At 44.2% G+C, this 25,285-nt stretch overlaps 1 protein-coding gene across 15 annotated transcripts in view; it reads left to right on the top strand.

The window, feature by feature from the left end:
- Positions 1–25,285, top strand: part of EPB41L2 (erythrocyte membrane protein band 4.1 like 2) — a 215,432-nt gene that overhangs the window by 63,666 nt on the left and 126,481 nt on the right. The window contains exons 1-2 of one of the 15 annotated variants that reach the window (XM_077162890.1): positions 21,692–21,748; positions 22,712–22,874. The exons of 13 other annotated variants lie outside the window; for them this stretch is intronic. The gene's annotated coding sequence lies outside the window, so the exon portion shown is untranslated. Of the gene's footprint in view, positions 1–21,627; positions 21,749–22,711; positions 22,875–25,285 lie in introns of those variants that run through there. One more of the 15 variants, XM_077162889.1, reaches the window with a different exon arrangement.

Raw genomic sequence — 25,285 nt, 5'->3', positions numbered from 1 at the left:
GACATACATCCTCACTCCCCCGCTCCTCTCTCCGTTCGGTTCTCTTTCCGTTTTAGTGTGCTGTTGGAGAACGCTCTGGTCCTGATTTTGGAAATTAGTTTGTCCTCAATCCATGTGAATATTATTTGATGTCCATAGTTCTTGAACTCAAAGTAAAAATATCCTAGAGAGAAAGTCGGTCTCATTGCTAGTAAGTGAAGGAGTTGGCAATGAAGCTCAGATCTACCTGATGCCAAGTCACTTGGTGCTGCAAGCCTCAGTTTCCTTATTTGTAAAGTGGACGCATTGATAGTGTATTTTTCATAGCTTGGCCATGAGAAAGTGAATGAAATGGTACATGTAGATTGCTTAGTGTGATTCTGGGCGTGGAAGTGGACGTCTGTGGCACAGGAAACGTGCCTTCTGCATTGGCAGTGCTATCAGAGTGTCTTACTTGAAGGAGCTCAAAATGCTTTCCTCAAATGAGAGGTTCTTGAGTCGGAATCACTGTGTGCCACTGCACAGTTTGTTCATAAGTTATCTTTACATGGTGTGAACTGTAGATACACAGTGTTCATGAATGTAATTGATGCCGTTTTACTTTTTTATTGCACATTTAATATTTGCAGTTATTAGACACTCTTTTGTGTCCTCACTAGGTTTTTAAAAATTCCTCCCTCCAGCCTGCCATTCTACACATTTGGTTGTGTTTTGTGTTAACTTTTACTGCCTTTCCACTCTGCAATGCAGTAGTCCCTCGGTGTCCTAGTGGGAACATTGTTTCCTTTGTTAAGGCCCAAGAAGTGCCTTTGTCATTCCTTTGAGACATTCTGCAGATGCCATTTTGCTGTTCTGAAAAATATGTCCCTGTCCTCCTTTGTGCTGTGTTAAATTGTGTGTGTGTTTAATTTCTGTCTTGGTATTTTAATGAAGTTGTTGCTATCGCTTGACTGTAATACTTGTCCTGTGATAAGACAAAGAAAGGCTGTTTCTGACCGAATGGTGTGTTCTCCGATCCTCGCGCTGGGCAGTGCTGTGTGGTCTGAATGAAGTACGTCCTTCCTGCACTTGAACCAGGCCTGGGCCGTTTGATGCTTTTTAACTCACTTAATAGGAAACTGTCACACAGTTTCTGAGCAGGGGTTCAAAGCCTTTTGTTGATGTATATTGCTTTTTTAAAGTATCTTAATTTACAAGTTCTTAATAGCATTTTAAGTGGCAAGCATACACTCTAATTTACTAAGCAGTTTTAATCCTTGTATTAAGTCGGGCAAATATCTGTGGGAAATTCCCCTGATGAAATCCAGGAAATTCCTTTCATTCTTTTAAATCCAGTTAAAATCTAACTAAAAAAGCAAAAGTCTTCTGATGTAACAGTGTCTAGAAGCATGTACTTCTTAGAACCCCGTGGTTTCTTATATGTAGTGCCAAGCTCAGAGGTAAATAGTGAGAATGTAGCTGTGTTTTAGGTAAATCTACACCATCTGGTACAAGACACAGTAGAATACAGTTCTGGTGGAGCTTAGTCATCCTGTTTTGTACTTCCTTTGGAACTTCTCAGTAGGATTATAGAAATAAAGGCAGAAGACCTCATGTGTTTAAATGGGTCTATGATTTTTTTTTCCTAATTACAGTAACAACACATTAAACACAGAAAAGTTGGTAACAGAGAAAAATACAAAATTCCCTCTCACCCATTTTGAGGAGCAACCACTGTTAACATTTTGTCCTAGCACTTCAAGTCTTACCTGTGCACGTGGATGAGAGCCACACATTATCTGTTTTTTTTTTGAGGGGGAGGGTGATGCATGGTCCAGGAATTGAACCTGGGTATTCTGCAAGGAAGGTGGGTATTCTACCACTGAATACACATTATGTTTTGAAGCCCCCTTATCTTCCCTTGGGTAAAACATGACTGCTGCATCTCAATGAATTCCTATACAGTGGTGAAACTTAGTTTAGAAGATGTTAGTCCATGGGACATTCACTCATTAGATGGATTCACTTGGAAGTTCACAGTTTATTATCAGGCGTGTACATTTATTGTCTACAGGGTTATGTGCCAGAAAGGGATAACTAATTTTGCATATTTTTCCAGATCATTAAACTGTCAAGAAGTGTTGAAACAAGTAAAGATCTAAGCACCTATGAGCCCCGGCCCAGCTCCCAGAGCTGGCTCGCTGGTTTCCAGCAGGAGCTGGCTCTGGTCTGCAGACGGCAGAGGTTTCCAGAACTTGCAGTGTCTGTGCGTGTCTCGCCATCAGCTGCCTTGTTTTGTACGGTACCGAGCCCTGTGTCTTGCTGTTACATCTGTTTCTTTGAAAGCTAGATGCACAGTGGCTGCGAACAGATCCTGTTAGGATAGACCCCCCACAGAAATAAGCACTCTCTTTATATGGTGTCGTATGTAAGTAGAGGTCTTCAGTGGGAACAGGTGCCCCGAGAAGGCTGGTGGATGCTGGGCCTAGTCCTTTCCCTCTGCACAGGTAAAAGCTTACTTCCTTACCTGTAAGTACTGGTTACTACTGTGCTGCTTTGTTGTTCAGCATTCATTGTGCACAGGTGTTCTAGTGTGGTTAACCTGGAATTATAGGGGGTAATGGGAAAAGATGTGAAGGTATTGGGACAGATACGAGATGGTTCCAAATTGTGGCTGAACCCAAACTGCTTGAACAGAACTGGTCAGAATCTTTAGACTGGGCTCGACTGCCATAGGAAGAGGGGGTTGGGCAGATGAGAAGAGGGTGTTAGGTGGGCAGCTCAGTGCTGTGTTTCACCCGTCCCCCAATGCTGTGTGTGTGCCCTTTGCCGTGTATTTAGGAATAATGCATGAACGTGTGTCTGCCATTTCGATACCTGCACAGTTAGATACTGGCTCTGCTCAGTTGGGGCTAAGGTACGTCTTTGATGCTGTCCGGCTCTTACAGGTACAGCTGCAGGGCAGTCCTTTCCTCCCCAAGGGCAGCCCGCACGTAGTGGCCTGTCTCGTCTTGGAGGATGCCGTCTGGTGGCGTTCATTTCCGTGGCACTGTCTCCGTCCAGCCCGTGTGCCTGTGGTCAGTCCCATTTCCAGGCCTCCCCAGGACCCTACTCTGCCGGCTCTCTCCTGCTGCCCAGCCTTTCCATCACTTCTGTAGCGTGATAGACGGGTCCTTCATGGAGAGGCTGATGAAGAGAGCAGGGTCAGGGACTGCTGTGGACTGCCGCTGTCTTTGAGCTGTGGCTCCTGATCAGATCTGTTCCCCACACTGGGTCTCAGGGCCATCTTGGGGAGGGGCAGCACGTGTCCCATGGCCTGTTTTGGCCCGTCTTTCACGTTCCTGGCATCTTGCTCACTCTGCCACGTGGGTGTGGCTGGACAGGTTGTCTCCCTGGCTCCTGTCCACTAGACTTCTCCTCGACACCTGTGGTGGTGTCTGCATGCACCGTAGACTCACAAAGACCCTCACTGGGCTCCCCCAGCCCAGTCCAGTGTCATGCTGGGAGTTCCATGGATTTTTCCCAGGTGTAGAGGTGAAAGTGGACCAGCCGCACGTAGGTGAGGCTGCGTGCCAGGTTCAGGCGTGGAGGGCATGGAAAGAGGAGGAGGCAGTACAGCCGGGCTGCTGGCAGCAGCTTTGCTCTCGGGACAGTATGTGAGGGTCAGGTCCTGCAGAGCCCTGAAACACGGCCCAGATTTGTTACTTTCTGCAAGAGACGTGACTACAGATATCTGTATTTTAGAAAGATTATATGCGTCAGGTGTTTTGGAGAATTGCTTAATTTCCCTTGATGTCAGTTAAAGGAGCGTGCCCGAAGAGGCCCCATTTCGTTTCATGTCTTATTTGGAGCTACTAGGTGACGTTTCCAACTCTACAGTCTTGTATTCTCTCTGTGCATTAAATCTGGTGGTATGAGTTTCCCTTTTTGGTGATATTTTGTATAAAGGTGATAGGATCCGATATATATTTTAGCTTCATTGTAATTGTACCTCACAGTTGTTAACTGTGAAGTACCTAGTGTTTTCTATGGAGCTGTCATCTGAGGGGAATACTGGTCTGAGTGGCTTATCTTTGATATTTGTTTCTCTTTATTATAAAGCAAATTTGTGCCTAGCCTTTGGTGTGCCATGCTGGGAAAAGTGAAAATGGGTGAGAAGACTGGTCTTCTGAACTCACAGTAAGACAAACTGATTAAGAATACAAAGTGGTAGTTTCAACAGTAGAAATATATACAGAGAAAGGACAAAAAGTGAGACTGGTTGGAGGGAGGGAAAGGACAAGGAGCAGTGTCAGTACTGTCTTTTTTTCATGGGGGTTTGGTTTGTAGCTGTATACTCCTTTATGAATTGGATTCAGTTATTCATTCATTCATCCAATGTGTTTTGATGACTTAGTCGTGACTTTCACTCATTTTTCTTGGGTTAGGCTGTGGGGTATGGGCACACGAGGCGGCCTGTGCCTCTAGGCTGTGCTTGCTTACCCGAAGAGGCAGTCAGTGGCATTTCTGTGCCAAAGGGAGGTATGCTCGGGTGTGAATTGCCCTGCAAAATTGTGGATTGGCGAACTCTTCTTACCAAATCATTTTGCTTAATATTTAATGGACTCTTACCGTGTATCAAGTGTAATTCACCATCTTAATGTAAGTTGAACAAGAAATATTTTTTGAAAATAGAGTTTTGAAATTAGAAAATAGATTGTTGTAAATGGATTTTTACGAATTGGTTTCAATTAAAAGGAACATTTGTATTATTTGCTACTGGCTGACCCTTCGTGGAAAGGATATTCTACTTCTGTTTCAATGGAAGCTTCCAGGAAGTATCACTCTTCAGGGATTTCTCTTGAGCATTTTTCTGAAACCAGTGGGTGGGTAAATGTTTAGCTCCAGCAGAAACAAATTATAACCATGGAGGTGAACTTTTCAAGTCTTCTCAGAATAAAAGCTTGAAAAATTTTTTTATGACTTTCTTTTCAAAAATTGAGTCTCTGTTTCCGAAGAGTGATAAAGCAGAGTTAGCATGTGGACCTTATATCATTTTCAACTTTCTTAGTAATTAGCAGAAGACCTCAAAATGGCCTTTGAGAATTTTGACTATAAATTCAAGCTTTAAAAACTGGTAGAGGGGTGGGCAGTGGTGGCCCAGTGGCAGAGTTCTCGCCTGCCATGCTGGAGACCCAGGTTCGACTCCTGGGGCCTGCCCGTGCAAAAAACAAAACAAAACAAAAAACTGGTAGAAAGAAGCATATGCATGATGAAGTTCAAATAACATTGGACATGGCAGTTTTAGTAACTTTGTAGGTTATTTTGGGAGACAAGGAATAAAACCATGGTGGGGCCAGGTTGAGGAACGCACACCCAGTAAGATGAGCTTTCTCCTGTTTAAAACATGAATGAGACACATTATAAATCTCTTCAGCTTAAAAAAAGAATGCATTTGTATGGGAAGAAAGCTCTGTAAACTGTGAAGTTCCCGTAAATGCACAGCACCAGATTTCTTGGCTTTTTCCTCCCCGCTGTGTGACTGCCATCATGTCTTTTTGTGGGCATGGAAAGGACAGCCATAATAGGCCCATTTCTAAACAGTTGTGGAATTCTATATTTTATCACTGCTTTTCCTTATTTACTAAAACAAGTTTGCTTTTATCAGTTTCTAGAGGTTTTAAAAATCTCAGAGTTTTCTTTCAACAGCTTTATCTATTATTTATTAATACTGTTTAAATGGGACCCCTCTCATTTGTTATGTCAACCTTGCAGTAAAAGCTATTTTGTAATTAATTTTATTTGTATTCAAAATTTTATTCTATATAATTTTTGTTCTGAATGTTATTTCCATTATGTTGTTTTCCTTACATGTATCATTTGTTTCTTTTTCTATATTCATGGGTTGGACATTTATTGTACCAGTTTTCCATCCACCTTCTATTCTCGTCTGATCATTTGTCATTCTCTCATTTCCTTTAGTTACTCTGAATTTAAATGCATTGCCCGGTGTTAATATGTAACACTTAACATTTTCTTTTAGTTTAAAAAATAATAAATTTTTCGTAGAAATACTGACTAGTTTTTAAACAGATTTTAATATTTAAAATTTCTGAGTAGTGTATGACAAATTTAATTTCTTTTTATAAAATATTTTATACTTGTTAGAACTTTGAAGGCTAATCCTTTTAACTGTTCCATGTGTGCTGAAAAACCTAACATATAACATAGATTCAAAATATGTCCATTAAGTCAAAATCAGGTGTTTTGCATTGTTCAGATTTTTGAATCCTTAATAAATTTCATCTGCTTTGTCTAACACTTAATTGAGAGAAGTTTGTTAAAATGTTTCACCATGATTGAGAGATCACCATTTTATCTTTTGATTCTGTCTGTGTTGCTCTCTTGGATATTTCAGAACAGCACCACTTGCCCAGAAACAAAATAGAGCTGTGACTTATCACCCTAGTGTCCCATCCTCAGCATCTCCAAGACACGTATGGCCCCCCCACAGACTCGTCTCCTCACGGTGGGAACGCTCGGTCCCGCCCGATACCATTTCTTGCCAGGAAGCCAGTTGGGGTCACTGCTTCATAAGAAAAAATACTTCCTTAAAGAAGTACTGGAGGAAGTGGGAAAAGTGTAGCAAAGGCATTCCACGGCCTTCTAACTTCGAAACCACTTCTGTTTCTGAGTCATGCGCTTGAATCAAGGTTATACTCTGCTGCTACAACCTGCTTGTTTACTCAGGTTGTGAGCGCTTGAGGATATTGAATTATATCCTAAATCTAGTGAAAAACCCGTCCTTATTTGTCATGTGAGATCTTTGTCTGGGCTTTTATGTAGACTTTTTCCTTGACTCTTGATCGATCTCAGCATAGCCCCTCAGTTCTGCTGTGGAGAGCCATCTCTTTGCTTTGCCGCCCGGGTGATGCTGTGTATTTGAAGGTTGTAGTTTCATGCCATTTTGCTTGCTCCCCAGTCTTTATATTTAAAGTAGGTTTGTTGGGTACAGCATAGAATTGAGTCTTGCTTTATTATCCATTCTGGCATCTCCCTTTTAATTGGTTGTGTTCAGACCATTTACAATGTATCTAATTGTTGGCATAAATGGGTACCACCCTGCTATTTGTTTTCTGTTAGTTCTTTGTTTCTTTTTTCTTGTCTTCCTTTGGATCGAGAGTTTTAAAAATAATTTCATCTTGTCTCCACTATTGGCTTACTAGTTATACCTCTTTGTTTTATTGTTACCCAATCTAAATCAAAGTCATTAACTTGCCTCCAAATTTGCTTCTCCTCCTTGAACTTTTTCAGAAAATGGCCTCGCCATTCATGTAACTGCACTGTATCTTCAATTTCTCTCCCTCCCTTAATCCCATATGTCTTCAGTCACCAAATACTCACCGTCTTTCTAATTGAAGGAATTCTCTTCTTGAATGTTTTCCCATCTCTTCATTCTGCTGATACCTGCCTTATCTGTATACTGTAACCTGTGTAAAGCTGAGCTCCCTCTTAGCCCAGTTTTTTTTATATATTAGCAAATAAGCAAAATGAAGGTTTAATAAAGAACACATATTTACACAACATAAACAAACGTCTTCGTTATAAAGGGGAAAAGAGTAAGTTCATTGTGGGGAGGTCTGGCGAACATCACGTTGGCCCAGTAGTCAGAGCTCACATCACCGTGAACAGCCTGGTTCGGAGTGTGTCCCAGGGGACCACATCGTCACTCAGGAGACGCCCTGGCCAGGGGTGTCTGAGAAATAACAGGAAGCCCCGAATGGAGGCTGTTTCTCCGTACACAATAACAAATAACTAGCATGTAAGTCTCAGATGTGCCAACGCCATAAAAGTCAGAGAAACCAATTTATGCTGAAGAAAACTAACGAGACCCAAGAACTAAACGCGCCGTGGGGTCCTGGATTGAACCCTTTTGCTATAAAGGACATTGATGGGATTATCGGTGAGACACGAATGGAGTGTGAACTAGATGGTGAGGTGCCGTCCTGACGTGACTTGTTAAGGTTCTGTAGGAGACTGTCCGTATGTCCGGGGCGATGGGGCAGCGTGGCCTCTTATACTCAGATCGTTCGGGAAAAGAAAGTTGCATCTAAAAGCACTCCTAATTTTGATGTAAGTTTGACAAAAATGTTTCAAAAAAGTAAGTGCTAGATAAATACAAGAATTACCTTCTCTGATAATTATGAATCCAGCTGCTACTAATAACCTTTGTATTGATCAGGATAGGAATATAGCACAGATAACCCTGACATCTTAGTGGCTTAATGTAAAAAATTTTATTTCTTGCTCTTTTGAATTCCAGTAATGGTCAGACTGTGGCTACATATTGTGGCTACATTATAATGGCATCGGTGATCCTGTTGTGATGATTAATTTCATGCATCAGTTTACTTGGTTATGGTGTCCGTCCCCACTTGTTATCATGGTGTTCATAAATGGGATTTGCATCTACAAACATTGGATTCATCTACCATCAACAAAACAGATCAACAAAACTGCCTCATCCAATCAGTTGGAAGAATTGAGTGTGAGAACAGAGTGTTTCCGAGGTCAGAGGAATTTCTGACTCAACCTCAGCATTGGCTCTGGCCGTAATTTCCAGTTGGCCGATTTTCTCTGGGCAGTTCAGTTGAAGGACTCCAGCATCGCCTTCCTTGGAGCTTCCAGTATGTGGCCTGCTCTGTGAAGTTCACACTTGTAGCCCCTGGTCCCAGGAGTCAAGTCCTTAGGAGAAGTCATGCACATATGTGTAAACATCCTATTCAGATTTAACTTTGGTAGCCAAATAAACACAAGCTGTAACACTGTTTTTTCTTTTTTTAAGTATTTTTATTGACAAATCTTCACACACATACAGTCCGTGCATGGTGTACAATCACTGGCTCACAGTATCATCACAGTTGTGTGTTCGTCACCATGGTCATTTTAGTACATTTGCATCAGTCCCGAAAAAGGAAAAAGAAAAAACTCCATACATCCCCTACCCCTTAAACATAACTCCTGTGCGTGCCTCCAGGCTTCAGTGCAGGTCCAGTTTTCTTTCCACCGTGCCCGTTGCTGTGCTTGCTGTGCCTTCTTCTGGACAGCTCCCCCCACCCCCCCCAGGCAACTCTACTTGCCTTTCTCTCCTCAGATTATGAGCTCCGCAGGAGTGGCTCTCATCGCTGTGTCTGCATTTGTCTGGCACTTGATGGGCCCTCAGTGATTTGCTGAGTGAATGAGTACTGGACGGGTGAACAAGTGATGGACGAGTGAACGAGTGATGGACGAGTGAACTGACGAGTAATGGTCAAGTGAGCGAGTGATGGATGAGTGAACTGACGAGTGCTGGTCGAATGAACGAGTGCTGGATGAGTGAACGAGTGATGGACGAGTGCTGGTCAAATGAACGAGTGATGGATGAGTGAACTGATGAGTAATGGTCGAGTGAACGAGTGATGGACGAGTGAACTGTTGCTGGGCTCCCTGTCCTTTGTTCATAGCACTTTCTGTGCCGTGCTGAGCTGGTTTGTAGCTGGCGTTCGTGTGATGGATTAGCCTGCTGCTGGGGCTTCCTTGCCCCCAAAGTTTCTTATTAAGTACGTATGAGCGACTCTGTACCTGCTCGAGAAGGTGGAAGGCATCTGCCATGTCCATTGCGACAGCACCCTGGACTCTTGTTTTGCAGACTTGTGCCTAGTTCTTGCCCCATAGGGTGCTCTGTTGGTCACATTTTCCCTCCCACCCCCTCCAAAAAAAGCCTGAGTTCTAAGCATTTTTCCTATTATTGTATTACTAAAACATTCAGGAATAGTTGCTTGTGTGGAACTAAGGAAAGATTAAAAATAGGAACAAGAGCTGGAATTAGGGGCAGCCCCTCTCAGGTCCAGGTGGCTCCCAGGTCATCGTCCCTAACCTTGACATCTGTGACCCCCCGAGAGCTTGGCTGGCATAGTCACTCCGAGCCCCCTGACCTCCTACAGCCTTGCAGGCTCTCCCAGTCTGGGCGAACTCTTGGAGTGCATTTTAGTTGCTCTTCCTCTTTGTCTACGACCCCCGTCGATGTCAGTTCCGTGGGCTCTTTGTTTCCGATGGGAGCTGGAGCTGCCCATCCAGCCCCGCCCCCTCCTGCTCCAGCCTTGCCCTGCGCCTTGAGGGCGTCACGCTAAGGCAGATCAGGTGCGGAGAGTCAGGTGGTTGCCTAGTGCTAGGGGTTTGATAACTAAAGGGTGCTGGCTTTTTTTTTAATTGAGATAAAATCCATACAAAATGAACCATTTTAAAGTATGCAATTCAGTGGTTTTTATTATATTCAAAATGTTGTGCAGCCATCACCGGTATTTAATTCCAGAACATTTTCATCGTTTCATGAACAGACTGTACCCTCTAAGCAGTTACCCCTCGTCCTCCTCCAGCCCCTTCTGAACCAGCAGTACCACCTGCGCCCGGCAGCCGCGGAGTTGGTGCAGAAGCAGGAGCTGAGCCGAGGGCTGGCACCGGGGGTTCTCACCCGGCTCAGGAAGGGACTCGGGGGCTGGTCAGCGGGGTGGCTGGATGGCCTAATAAGCTGGTGTGGGGCGCCCAGGGGGTTCTCCGAGAAGTCTGGGCCCGCCCAGCGTCCGGCACCCCAAGGTGCCGACTCAGCCGCAGGACAGAGCTCAGGGCTAGCTGGTGTGGACAGCCGAGGGCTCCAGGGCCGGGCCGGGTGTGCAGCTCAGGACGCGAGTGTGCAGGAGACACACCCGTGAGGGAGGTGAGTGCTGCGTGCCCGAAGGCACCGTCCCTGGCCAGGTCCTTGCCTTATCAGGACGGCAGAGGGCCAGGGGTGTGTGTGTGTGTGTGTGTGTGTGTGCGCGCGCGCGCGCGCGCGTGTAGGGAGGTAGGTGTCCGCGTGCCGAAAGGGGCTTTCTGTTGGGCCTTAGGGTCACTTGCTGCTACCCTAACCTCAGCGGGTGAGGATTCCACTTTCTCCAAGGCCTTGCTTATTTTCTGTTTATTGTTATTATTTATTTAAGTATGTAGCCATCCTAGTGGGGCTTTGATTTGCATTTTCCCGATGGCTAATGATAGTGAACTTCTTTCTTGTGTGGTACTGGCCGTTTGCATATCTGGAATACGTCTCTAAGTCCTTTGCCCATTTTTGAATTGGGTGTTACGCGATTGTGCTGGTGTGTTTACAAGTACTCGATGGATTTGGATTCTAGACCTTTATCAGATAGATGATTCACAGATGTCTCCCATTGTGTGGGTTCTCTTTTCACTATCTTAATTCTGATGCCAAGTCCTGTCCTTTGACTCAAAAATTTTTTAAATTTTGATGCAGTCCAGTTTATCCATTTTTTTCTTTCGTTGTTTATAGTTTTGGTGTCATGTTTAAGAAACTCTTGCTTAATCCAGGATCATGAAGATTTACACCTGCGTTTTCTTTTAAGAGTTTCTGTAGTTTTTGCTCCTGCATTTACGTCTTTGGTCCATTTAGTGTTAATTTTATATCTGGTGTAAAGTAGGGATCAAAATTCATTTTTTAAAAAAAAAATTAATTCTTTTGTATGTGGATATCCATTTGTCCCCGAACCATTTGTTGAGAAGGCTGTTCTTTCCCCATTCAATGTAATTGGCATCCTTGTTGAAATCCGTTGACCACAGATGTATAGGTTTCTTTCTGGACTCTATTTTATTCCATTTAGTTGATGTCTGTCCTTATCCTAGTACCACAGTTTTTTGTTTTTTATTTTTATGTATTTTTTTATTAGACGTGTTGTAGGTTTACAGAAGAATCATGCAGAAAGAACAGTTCCCATGCACATCTCCCACACATACATTAACAGTTTGCATTAGTGGGCAAGTTTTGAAATCAGGAAGTGTGAGTCCTCCCTCTTGTCCTTTATTTTCCCCAAGAGTTTGGTTGTTTGTGGTCCCTTGCACTTCGTCTTTTAATTTTAGCTTGTCCATTTCTGCAAAAAAAGGCAGTGAATTCAAATACAACTGAGTTTTGAGTATTGATCTTATATCCTGAACCTTTGCTGACTTCATTTATTAACTTTAATAGTTTTTTTTTTCCTCTTTGTGGATTCTTTAGGGTTTTCTTCATATAAGATCATCTCACCTGCAAATAGAGGCAGTTTTACTTCTTTTCCCATTGGGATGCGTTTTATTTTTGTGTTTCTTTTCTTGCCTGATTTCGCTGACTTGAACTTCCAATGGGGAGAGCAGACAACCTTGTGGTGTTTCTAGTCTTGGGGGGAGCGTTCAGTCTTTTACCAGTAAGTGTGATATTTGCTGTGGGTGTCTTTTGTAGATGCGCTCGTTCCCTTCCGTTCCTGTTTTGTTGAGTGTTGAAAGGGGGTTGGGTTTGTCACGCCTCTTCTGAAGCTGTTGATGATCGCGTGTTCCCCCCAATGTTAGTTCATTAGTGCTTGTGTGTTGAACCACCCTTGGATTTCTGAAACAGATTCCACCTGGTCATGGTGCATAGTCCTTTCAGTATGCTACAGGGTTAGGTTTGCTAGTATTTTGTTGAGGAATTTTGCTTCTATGTTCATAGGAACATTTGTCTGTAGTTTTGTTGGGGTATCTTTGTTTATTTTTGTTATCAGGGTAATATTGGCCTCATAGAATGAGGTAGGAATTGTGTCTTTTTAGGGGAGGGATGATGAAAACATTCTAGAATTGTTTGTCTGCAACTCTGTGATTATACTAAAAACAGTTGAGTTGTACACTTTCAATGGGTGAATTGTATGGTATGTGAATTATACATCAATAAAGTTGTTACCAAAAACCCAGTATCCTCGGGACCGCCTCACCTGTACGCTTTAGACCTGAGCCCTTAGTCTGGTCTTCGGCACTCCACGGTCACCCCAGGTGCTGTTTTCAAAGGTGACTCTGGCCTTATCCTTATACGTAACTCTTGTCTGGACACAATGGCCACTAACTGCCCTGCCCACTCCCTCCCTCTCCTTAGGCTCTCCCAGAACTGGTGCACGTTTACTGTTTCTCACCTATCTTTTCCCTCTTTTTTTTTTCAAGCTTCATCTATTTACACTCTAGTTTGGAGAAATCTCTTGATCCCAAACCTCTAAATCTGTTACGTTTTCTCAAAAATTATGTTTTCTCAATTAAAAAAAAAAGTGCCCTAGATTGTATGAATTTCATTAAGGAGACAGTGGGACAGAGTTTTTGAAATTGGAACTGTTCTGGAAAGTCTGATGCGTGTGTTTGTGGTACTGTAGGCACATGCCCTTTTTTATGCATTTAACATTAACTGGCAGCTTTATAGGAATGCCGTTTCAGCTTCTTGAATACTCCCAGTGGTTCTGCTCTGAAGAAAGGCATGGCATGGTATGGTATAACCAGCTGTTAGTATTAAATGCCAGGTAAGTGTTAGTGTGTGTGTGAAAGCTGGAGAGAGCACAATTTTCAGTTGTCTCACAGTTTCCCTTATGTGTTTCAAAAAACTTGAGGAACTGCATTGTATTCACCTAGAACCGATGTGTATCGTCAAGTCTGTGTGCAAATGGGAGACATGGGTCTGGGAGGCTTTTGTAAGTGCCGCTTGTTGGGGCTCATGAGTGTTTATCTGCTAACACTGTAGAAATGCAGATGCCATGACGCGAGCTGGCTCTCACAACGGGGATTTACTAATTTACACGTGCAGTTCTGAGGCCGTGAAAATGTCCAGATGGGGCTTCAGCAGGCGATGCTTTCCCCAGGACGGCTTGTGACCCTGGCCTTCTCGGGCACATGGCACATCCACTGGCCTCTCCTCCCCTGGTTCCTGACCCATGGCCTCCTCGGGGCTGGTGTTTCTGTAGGTCTCATCCTCTCGTAAAGGACTCCAGGGTGTGGCTGAGACCTGCCTGGGTGCACCTCCACTGCAGTGACTGCACAAAAGGCCCCCCCCATGCGAGGGCTGACACATGGGAATGGGGGTGCTCTTACAGCAAGATCTTCTGGGCCATGAGACTTCCAGGACGGAGGAAGTTAGGTGTGGCTGACTTACAGGGTGGATGCAGCAGGGGGTTGCTTTTGTGGGTGATGTCGGGAGTTAGTGCTCACCTAACCTACAAGTGTGTGTGTTTCCTACCTGCTTGCGCCAGGGTTCGCATGTACCTCTGTCCATCCCACGGCTGGTGAGCAGCCCCCGCAGTGCATGCTTAGTAAGGGAAGTTTTAAAGTTTGTCTATTTCCTTCACATATAAAATGAGCTTGATAATACTTGTGCAGAGATATTTTCAGGTGTAAATGAGGATGTTAAGCATTCAGCTCAGAGTTTGCTCACAAAATAGACCTATTGTTATTAATAAAATATTTTGTTTACTTCAAATAATAGCACTAACAGAAGTGGCTTTGAAAATGTGTCTGAAACTTTTGCAGAGACATTTACTTATCTCTTGGTTTTAGAAAATGCAAACCTTTTTCTTTTGGCACACAGTTTCCCATATCCTATTTCTCTAGAATTGAGATAATTTTCCAAGTAAGTCATTTGTTTGTAATTACTTTGATTTATTTCTCTGTGTTGTATTTTTTCTTTTCGTAGACCTCTCTGTTATATTTTTTTATTCTTCAGAATGAGTTTTCGTTAAAGAAACAAAGTTATGCTTCCTCTGTCGTTAATTTTCCACCTAAAGAATTTAATTTGACAATTTTTGACATTTATTGTTAATTACAACTTGTGAATTTTTAAGCTTTAGGTTTTGAAGTATCTGGAATGAGGTTTATGAAGGTTGATTTTATGTTGGAAGCTTTCATAGAAATAAACTAGAAGTGTGGCTATTGGTTTTCACCTTGGCTACAGAAGACGTGTTTGTGTAAGAGTATTTGTTGCTACAGAAATATAGTAAAAGCTATAGCACCACAAGCATCACAAAATAAAGCATTGATGTAAAACCTGAATTGGTTTTCCTATGTTGGGGTTATTCTTAATTGATTTTGAAATGTCTTTGATTATTTATTCTCAGCTGTCATAAGTATCTAGATATTGTAAGTGTAAACAAATCAAAGTTCAAATTCGCTATTCTGAATTTTAATGCCTATTCTCTAGAATTTTTTGGTCATTGTTACTCCTTAGGGTTTGAAACAAAAATTCTGCTAAAGCAAATTCAAATTTCCTGTTTGTGATGGTGATGGATTGTAATTTAAAAAATGTGTATTTCCATCTTAGGTTAGTTTTGGTTCAGTTGAGGTTTACTTAATGAAAACCATACATAGGTACTTTTTGCAAGTTTTATTTATATTTCCTTCTACAAATTTATTATGAAGTTATACTGGCCATGCTGTCCATTTTAGCTTTTTAATAAAATTACAGTTTGGATAAAGAGAAAGCGGTTCCACTGAGCAGTTTGGAGGGAAAATAGCTCCACTTCTGGTTTTTATGGATTCTCTTGCCTCAAAGGAAGAGTTGCTGTTGAGTCATTCACAGCTCTGGGGTAGATGCTCGCAGCTGTGCTTCTTGGGGTTGGTCCAGAGAGATAGTATTTGTGGTGCCGTAGAGCCCCCCCCCGCCCGAGAAGATTGACTCTGTAAAAGGAGTTTTGTTTACAGCGTCTCACGTGCTCTTACCCGGTTCTGGTCGTGATGGTGTGGGCTTCATTATCTTGTCTTTAATCCGGCATCTAATTGAGACGCAGGCTTTCCGTCTTGAGAATGGGAATTCAGTTATAGTTATGGTATTTCACAAAATCGAGCCGAGCCCCAGGTGCACACTTGTGATCAAACAAAACGTCCCTCCCCAGGCATCGCACTTTTGGTGCGCAGCTTCTTCCTTTCCTGCCCCTGAACTGATGGGAGACGGCACTGACGTGTGTTCTGGGTAATTTTACAGATCCTGAGTTACAAATTGGATTAATATATTAGGAGATAGAAGATTATTTGGGGAATCCCGTACCAAGTATGAATAGTTTAACAGACCAGTGACTTCTCAGGTTGAAAACTGTTCAGCGTAATTTAAGTCGTACGTTGACATCAATGCTAAGAGAATGATCATCAGATATATTCTAGGAAATTGACCATATTCTCTCCAAAACATCTCCCTTTCTCCTTGGTCTCCCCTCCCACCCCTTCCGTAAGTGCTGTAGAAGCTGGGATGGCGAGCAGGGGTTCGGATTGGGTCCTGTCTCCTTGCTGCCTTCACCCCCCCTGCATCCCCCCCAGCCCTGCGCCTTGCTGACCCCCTCTCCGTTCGCTCTGGGATGGACGTGCCTCCCCCACCCGCAGGTGAGCGAGCTCTTCTCTTGCCGCTTTGATCCTTTTCCTCTCACCTCTTCTGAGCTGCATGCCATCCATTTCTGTCTTTCTCCTTTGCATCTTCAGCCTTTTCCTTTGTCTCTCCAACCAAAAGGCTGCACCGCACAGAGCATCTTGTACAGACACGTCCTTGAACTGTGCACCTCTGGAAATACTCTTGCCCTTTCTCTACCCGTTCGTCATGGTTGGCTTAGAGTAATTCACACTTGTTACAGCTAACCCCTACTCTCCCTCGGATTTTTCCTCAGCCACGTGCTTTTTCTACCACTGCGCGCAGAGCTTGCACCTCGGGGTCTCCAGCGCCCTTTCGTGACCCTCGCACCTGAGGCCCTGCCCTTGCCCGCTGGCCTCGCTTCCTTGGTTTGCTTTCTTCCTCTTGTGCTGGTCTTTTCCACCTTCCTTGAGGGTTCCTTGCTCTCTGCCTGGGAATTTATGATGAGTATTTTCCTTGCTGTTTGTTTTGCCTAAAGTTTCATCTAACTCCCTGGTTCCAGATAACGCTGACTGACCATTTCATTCCAATTCTTAGCATGAAGCTCATACTCTTACCATTTATAAATGCGTCTCCAGTCAGCATCCTGACTTTCCACCTGGATGTCCTGAAGACAGGTCCTCCAGACCGAGTGCATGCCAAGTGGGAGTCTTCGCTTCCTTCGTCCCTCCCTCTTTCATGCTCTTTTCTGAAGTCCCTTTCTAGGTCAAAGGCACCATCGCCTGACCTGTGACTGCCAGGACCTAAGAACTTCACTTGCCTTTTACTCCCGCTATTCAGTTCATTTTATCCACTTCTGCCCATTTCACCAGCTAAATATTTAGCTTCATATTGAGTCACTGGAGCAGCATTTAACTAGCCAGTGTCCATGGGTCACTGGAGCAGCATTTAACTAGCTAGCTTCCATGGGTCACTGGAGCAGCTTTTAACTAGCTAGCTTCCATGGGTCACTGGAGCAGCTTTTAACTACCCAGGGCAGATTGCTGGTTAGCTCAGTTAGCTCAATAGACTGCATCCAGGCTGTTTGAGAATAAACTCCATGTTCCTTCAGCTTGGGAAAGTAATAATTTCTTGAAATGGCCTCTGTATTTCTGGAAACATTTTTTGGGGTGGGGTGGAGTTGGGAATAGGGTTCTTAGGTTCAGAGGATGAGGCAGAGCTGGAGTGCTTCAGGTTGGGGAATGCCCTGTTTTGAGGCTGTTTACTCCCTCTGGCCCCCAGGCAGCGGGTAGCGGCTCTGTTCTCGGTTCTTTGTCCATCTCAGCCAAACCATAGAGAAAGACCACTGGGATTCCTGGCCGGAATCTGACGTCCAGCCTGGTTCTTCCAGGTTCTGCCAACAGCTTACCATGCACCCTGGCAGTCACCTCCATCTAGGGCCAGGCTGCCCACGTGTGGAGGGATGGGATGCCCTCTGTGGCCCCTTTTGGCTAGAAACTTTTTGACTCTCTGAAAACCTCCGTTGCTCAGCCCCACGTGAGGTGTGGCACAGGTGCCTGCGCTGCATGCCACAGGAGGTGCTTCTACTGCCCCGGCCTCGAGGCAGGTGGCTAGCGGGCACAGTCACTGGCTTAGTCCAGGAGGACGCGGCCCTCCCCGTGCGCCGCCCCTTGCTTCCCTGGCCTCTGCCGCCCCCGTCACGGATGGGTGGTGTGCTCTTGTCTGCTTCTCTGCCAGACCGTGGGCCCCAGGGTGTGCGAAGGAGGAGCTTAGGGACGCGTCGTCACTGAAGTGGAAGGCTAACCGTGTGCCTGCGGCCCCTGTCAGACTGATACACGGGGCCGATGGTGTGACTCCAGAAGCGATGCTGTTGCCTTTGGAAATTAATTTTAAAAGTAGGATTATTAAGAGCTTTGTCCTAATGTTTTTTGAAATTTTTCAAAACATTCCATTTTTGGTCCTAGGTTCCCACCCCACCCACCGCTCCCCTGTTTATCTCCCCCATTATGTGCTTCCTTCTCCCCCATACAGTGTAAACCTGTGGTCATATAGCAGTTCCTTTTTTGTTTGTTTTGGTATGCTGTATGGTGGGGGTCGCATTTCATTCTTTTTCCATTGATGTCCCCTTATTGCAGCACCATTTGTTGAAATTTTTTGTTTGCTTGTTTTGTTTTTTTTTTTGATAAATGCGTGGTCTGGAAACTGAACTGGGTCTCCGCATGGCAGGTGATAATTTTACCACTGAACTACCCTTGTGCCCCGCCCCCATGTGGCAGTTCCTTTTGCAGACTCCCACAAATCATGCCACTTTCTAATATTATATTATATAATTTAACATGAGTCTAACATTGCTAAGATGTTGTAGGGAAGAAACTTGGACTTGGTTGTGTAAGTATTCTAGATTCAGAACCCGAGAGAAGTTAAATTGTAGGCTTAAAACAGATGTGATGAGAAAACTTGAGTGTAGGTGCATGGAAATGGCACAGTTGTCTTTTTTGTTTATTTCTGCTGATGTCAGATGTATCAGTAGCAGTGATCCTATGAAAGTGGGCTGTTAGACAATGTTATAGGCCAGCTGAAGTTTACTGAATATGAAAGAGTCGTAAACTTCTCCATGTCCATCCAGGAAATAGAGTTTTGCATGATAGTTGGTAGACGGAAAGATTGGATTCTCTGTAAAATCATTAGTATCAAAAAAGAGATTTCTTTTTTTCCCCCCGTGAGTAATTTTTAGGTTATTTTAGGGTTATGCCAGAAATTGTTTTTTTTCTGGATGGGACAAATGATTGCTTTTCAAGATTGTTTCAAGATGGTGAATAAAGTAGGAAAACTGAGAGACTTACTCGTTGCCCTTTCTGTGACGCCGATGACCTTATTTTCTGCTCAGAGTTTATATTCCTTTTGGAGCGTTGAGTGACCCATCAAATTACGTCCTCTACCTCTTATGCCGTTCAATTCTCGGTCCCCAAAGCCTGCAGGTAGGACAAGTCTTAGAAGTCAAGAAATAATGATACTAGATCTCCGTTAGTATACAAACTCACATGCACAAATAGAGAAAAATGGTTCTCACGGTAACCCAACCCACTCCCTTTAATGTTTTAAAAACAGTTTTCTGAGGACAAACTTCTATTATCCCTTTTCAATGTAATAACTGGAGATAAGTCAAAACATGACTTTTTTTGATCTTCCCAAGACAGATGTAATACATGTGAATGCATATTAGCAGTTTCTTTTCAATATTAAGACAGCTGTGGATATTTCAGCTCAACATACTTTGTTCGCATGGCTGTGTTTAAAGTCTTGCTGGAAATGAGTGGTTCGGTGGAAATGGACCCAGGTTATGGGCTTCTCTGCCGGCGACCCAGTAGGTAGCTTGTGTGAGTTCTGCCTCTCGGGGTTCAGTCTGCTTATTTGGAAACAAGGGTGTTAAAGCAAAAGTTGAAGTAGAAGTGCTGTGCGGCCATGTAGAAAAGGGTGTGGGCTTTGGAGCCAGACCCACCTGGGCATACGTGCTGACTGTACCTTCTATCAGTTTGGGAACTCATCTAATTTTTGAGTTCTGATAATGGGACTTTTATATCCCTGTGTGATCAGAGGGGATGGACGGGCTTGCTCTGTCTGCACATAGCACTGTACAGCTCTTGATTTGCATGGTGAGCACCAGTGGTCCCACAGGCGCCTTCATTTGGAGACCTGCGGGGTGGGGCAATGGGGTGAGGTTTGTGGGTGAGGGGTACGGGAGGGCACACAGGGGCGGAGGGATGCTGAGGGGGAGCCTGCTGAGCTTGTGTCCTGTTCCCCGGGTCGGGACAGGGTTGGGGGATTCTCAGCCATCCCGAGTCCACAAAGCAGGGCATCAGGAAGAGGTTTGGAGCTGGTATTTTACCAAGTAAGTATGTGAAAACAAATCTGCGCTTGACTAAAATATTCTCCGACCAATAAATGGAAAGGATTTATTAAATCAGTCTATTAGGACACATGTGTACCACCAGGATTTATTAAATACCACTATTTAAAGTGTTTATTTAAAAGATACATTTAACATAAAAAAAATTAAGAACATAATTAATTGGATTAAAGGGTGATGCCCTGAATTGAATAAACTTGGCTCTACAAAAACCTCACCAAATTGTCCTTTGGTGATTCAGTGAAAACTTTGTAGAAAGTGCCGTTTGCTTCCATTACATACAGCGATTCTTTCAGTTTTGTATTTGTTCATTTCACAGAGATAGAGCTGACTCTGAAACACCCCCCCGCCGGTCTGAGGTATTGCAGACCTCCCCTTTCTCTGCCAGCTGGTGCAGGTGACATCTTGTTTAGTGTTTCTTTGTGACAAATAAAACAAAACAATTTCTAAAAAAGACTTTGCTGTGGTGAAGGTGGACTCACAGACTGTGTGATGGGTGGGCAGTGTGCTCGCAGGATGAGGCTGTAAAGCTGAGCCCCATGCGCACGGCCGGACCATCCCGGCCCTGTGACACTGCACTAATACTGTGCCACAGCAGTGTCATGTACTGCTGATGGGAGTCTGTCCAGCGGGGAAAGGGTGGATTTTCACTGTGAAGTGTACACGGAGAGGGGAGGGAGCCAGACCACAGTCCGGGAAGATGAGCTGTCCGCCAGGCCTGTCTGATAGGACCTCACGGTTACGAGTTTCCTTTCGTGACTTTCACATTCACTTTGTGTCCATGTGTTGTTTGCATGCGTATGACAGAGCAGTTATTAGTGATGTAGGATTGTCTTAGGTATCAATCATTTCTCGGTTTAGGATGGCAAAGGAAATAGGACTTAATCGATTTCTCTGTTACGAGCACCAACCCAGTTTAGGTTAAAAGCAGCCTGTATTGTTACAGGCAATTTGACTGAATAAACAGATTCTTTTATAATTAAATAGATGTTTCACTTAAGGCTATTGAAAACTGGGCTGCATTTGCACTATTTTTCTACATCTGAAAAATTTGTGTATCAAATCACAGTGGTTGCTAAAGATGAAACTGCGCCTTGTTTGCATGTCCTGTCAGTAGGGCCTGCTCGGTGGCTGGCAGGGTGGATTCAGATGACAAAAATAAAAAAAAAGCAGGTCTTTTAGGGAGGGCTCAAAATAGGTATTTCATTTTTGTGTTCTGAAAACTGGACTTCGTTTGCACGGGTTTTCTACGTCTGAGAAAAGAGGTGAGATTATAGTGGGGTGTCGGCAGAGGTGATGAGAGTGCAGCTGGCGCACACTTGTGGTGACTATTAGTAAGGTGGATCAAAATGACAAAAATAAAAAGAAAGTTGGGGGTGGGGCCCCAGAGCAAAAACAAAACCGTACACCTGGAAACTTACCTGAGATGGGGAAGAATCCTCACCAGTGGAGTGATGAAGAGTGTGGTGGGGTTCAGGGTGTGTCAGCAGCCGTGTCTTTCTGTAGAAGGGGTTCCCTTGAGGAGGACGAGCACGAGGCTCTCCTCCCCGCAGTGAGATTTGGGGCCGAGGAATGAAGCGCTGGCTGCCGGCTGTCCACGCCTTCTGGGCAGGGCCCGGCTGGGTGGGGCCGCTTCTGTCCACTGAGCCTGTGGACGCTGGCCCTCGGCCTTCCACAGCCATTCAGTGCAGGGCACAGCACACAGCTGGCTGGATGTGCTCACGGGCTGCGTAAGTGTCGGGGAGAGTTGGGGGGGTTTCTGTTGGAAAGACGTATGTTTGATTTTGCATTGGAAGGAGATTTGCTGTTGATGGTGTGATTCAGTATCCAGGGAACTCAGGATGGAATTTGGGTATATAGTGTTCAGGAAGGGAGTAGCTTAGTCATATTTTAACCAGAATTTTTTTGAAAATATTTTTTTAGTAGCCAGAGTTGTTTTAGGGCATTTACTTGCATTCTTAAGGCAAATGTTGAATTTTTCAGGTTACCTTTAATGAAAAGTTTCTCAGACTTGACCTATAAGCATAATCAAGTTAGTTAGCTCATTGATTTTATATACTTGTCTTGCAGTTTTAGTATATTCTCTAGTAAAGTTTATTTCCTAAGACCCGGTGAAGACCATGTAAGATTAATAGTATACAGTCACTTTTTGACATTTTACAGGATGATAGATTTCAATTTCTTTGATGTAGAAAATACCCCATTTTCATGATAACTTGTGTGATTTAATAGAACCTGTACTCTAGGTGTCCAGGATTTGAATCAACATTTTTTACTGTCTGGTTAGTGACCGTTAACAGTTATCAAGAAAGGCATATTGCTTTGCTCTTGTCACAGCTAAGTAAATATTGGTTGAGTAAGTATAGGATCAGTATCTTCTTTTATTGCTGAATATTTAATCTGAGGTCATGTTGAAAAAAAAATCTTTATGCTTTTTCTTTACACAATGCACCGGTCTAACAGTCTTCCCTCAAATAAGCCCTTGTTTGGATGCTGCTTTCTAGCAGAATGAGGAGTGGTACTCCGTAATTTACGGATGAGCTCTGTAGTTTCCTTTGTTAACGTTGCTAGCACAGGTAATTCTCCCACAGCACAGAAGCAATGGCTGGGTTTTTCTGGGGGCATGTGTGCTTGGAAGGTTTGTGTCCTAATTTTTGACCCCGCAAAGAGTTGTCCCTTCCATTATTGGTAAGTTTGGTGTGGCTACTGAGGAAGGAGAACTGGGCTCGGCTGACGCTGAAGACCTGGGCAGCCCGTGCCCCTCCCGCCACCTGCTGTGAAGTCCCCAGTTCAGGTCATAGGCTCCCTGATGGCGGTAGTTTAACATCGTCACTGGACCACAAGAGAGGCGGAAAGGTAAAGTTTTAACATTGATATTGTTTGGAAATTAAAATTTTAACTTTGACATATAGTTTTACTTGGATTTTTTTACTTTGGAATCAGGAGGTTGAGCACTGGGCGTATACTCCAGCAGGATCCTCTGCCAAGTCATGTTTGTAAAACTTTGCGACTCTGCACTTCAGGAAAGCAGATACTCTGAGCTCAAGTGAAATCTTGTCCTGGCTACCACCATCTGAAAAAAGGTTGTGTGGAGCTCTTACTGAGTAAGGCCGTTCTGAACTAAATGAGTGCTCAGAATAGAAATACTTCTCTATTTTATTCCTTTAGCACGTCTTTAAAAAGCTTGTGGTGTTTCAGTTGGCATGTTTGTAATTCTATTGTAGTTGCGGTTTTTCCTTCCAAGGCAAGCTGCTCTTCTCGTGCCAAGCTTGGGCCTAAATCGCACACCTCCGTCTGCCGGCTGACCCTTGGACTGCGTCCGTGTTGGGGCCTGCTTACCTCGACTGGGAAACTCTTCTGCTCGTCGTCTCTTACGGTGTGTGGTCGCACAGATACAGCTCTTTGGTAGTGCTGCTCTACGTAAAATGGCAGGAGAGTTAGCGACCACAGTTTTAGAAGTGAATTGTGTGCTTTTGGCAAGGTTTAGTGGTTTATTCTTGTTGACAGTGGCACTCCAAAGATTATGGAGAAGAGGATTTGAAAGTGTGAGGTCAGTCGGCCCCAGCCTGGTGGGCTTGTCATAGTGTGGGGAGCTGATTGGCTTTGACAGGCTTGGTCTGTGACCTATTAAAATGCAACGTCTGCAGCCTGTGCGTTCCTCTGTGCGGCTAACCCTGATGGATTTGTCGTTGGCTTATTGGGAAAGAGCCTCCTGAGAACTGCTGTTAGGTTATGTTCTAGCTGCAGAATTTAGAGTTTGAACCACACAGAGTAGTGTTAGACTGGTTAAATCGTGTTGGTGTATTTGACCCAGAAAGTCACATAATTAAAATAATTTGAAGCTCTTCCCTTTTCTCCATGGCCTCCAAGTTCTCTCCTAACCTCAGCTTGAATGAGAAAGCTGGTTTGTCCTTTTACCTCCCCCTCCTCTGTCCGCAGAGGGAGTGTCTAGGCCCAGAAGAGTGAACAGGAAAATATGCAGACCCGTGCTGCTCATCCTTCCTAATACCTGCAGGCCTAGCCATGCCTTTAACGGGGTCTCTCCATTTCTTCATTTATTTTGGTGAGCAAAGATTTACGAATCTTTAAAATCTGACCTTACCTTCCATTTATAGTTGAAAGAAGAAACTTTTCTGTATTATGATACATCAGATTTAAAGATATTATTGAGAAATTGTGTAGGATAAACAGAGTTTTACTTGACCAGATACGTCTGCTGTAGTTTTCCCTCCTTGTCGGGGTACCTAGTGGAGCTCCAGGCAGCATGTTCTGGGGCGCATGTGTGGGCCATGGTTTGTAGATGACAGCTTGATTCCAGGTGGACCTGAGTTTAATGACGGCATCGGGCAGGGACCCTGTGCATAAGGTGCAGTTTAAAGTAGCTTTGGAGTGAGCTCAGACCTATGTCTCCCCTGGTACCTGCCAGTGCTGGGGTGAGTGCTGGTTGTGACTCAGCTCCATTTTGAGCCTTCTTACGATGTCCCTCAGCGGGACTGCACATTAGCACATTTTCCCTTTCTATAGTGCTTTATGTGATAGGGAACCAAATAAATGTTCCCCGATGCCAGGAGCGTTGCAGGGACAGCCCCGGCTGTGTGCCCCCGTTCCGTTAGGAACACGCAGTTCTTCGCACAGTGCAGCCCTACTCATGTGTGCGTTGTAGCAGACACGGGGCAGGGAGGAGGTGTGAGCAGGGAGGGGCCCTTGGCCGCGGCAGCGGTTCCTGCGTTCTCCTCGACATGGGAAGAAGCTGAGGAAAGAGACTGCGGGTGACGCGCCGTCTTAGAAATTTAATACAAATGTTCCATTTGGATGACCCTCCCTTTTTAAAACTTCCCGAAGGTGCGGAGTCATCTCTTCCCAAGTACCCTGCTCTCAGTGTCCCAGCAGAGAATGGGAGTAGTTCTTCTGGCCTGGCTGCATGCTCACCACTGAGGGAAGTAAACCTTTCTGCTTCAACTCCCCATGAAGGAAAAAGGATAAAAACCGAGTGAGGTTTTCTTGGAAACTATGTGGATTTTTCAAAAATGCAGAACTGCCATGCTTCTTAATAAACAAGATGTCCGGCTACTCTAAAATGTTAAGATTAAAAAAAAAATGTTATTATTGAAAAGTCTTCACTCCCACGCAGTCTGTTCATGGTTACAGTCAGTGGCTCGCATCATCACATAGTTGTGTATTCATCACCATCATCATTTTTAGAACATTTGCATCACTCCAGAAAAAGAAATAAAAAGAAAAAAACCTCATACATCCCATACCCCTAC

This window comes from Tamandua tetradactyla, chromosome 5, assembly GCF_023851605.1.
Source record: "Tamandua tetradactyla isolate mTamTet1 chromosome 5, mTamTet1.pri, whole genome shotgun sequence".
In the NCBI taxonomy this organism is placed as follows: domain Eukaryota; kingdom Metazoa; phylum Chordata; class Mammalia; order Pilosa; family Myrmecophagidae; genus Tamandua; species Tamandua tetradactyla.
This window is presented reverse-complemented; position numbering and strand designations above follow the sequence as displayed.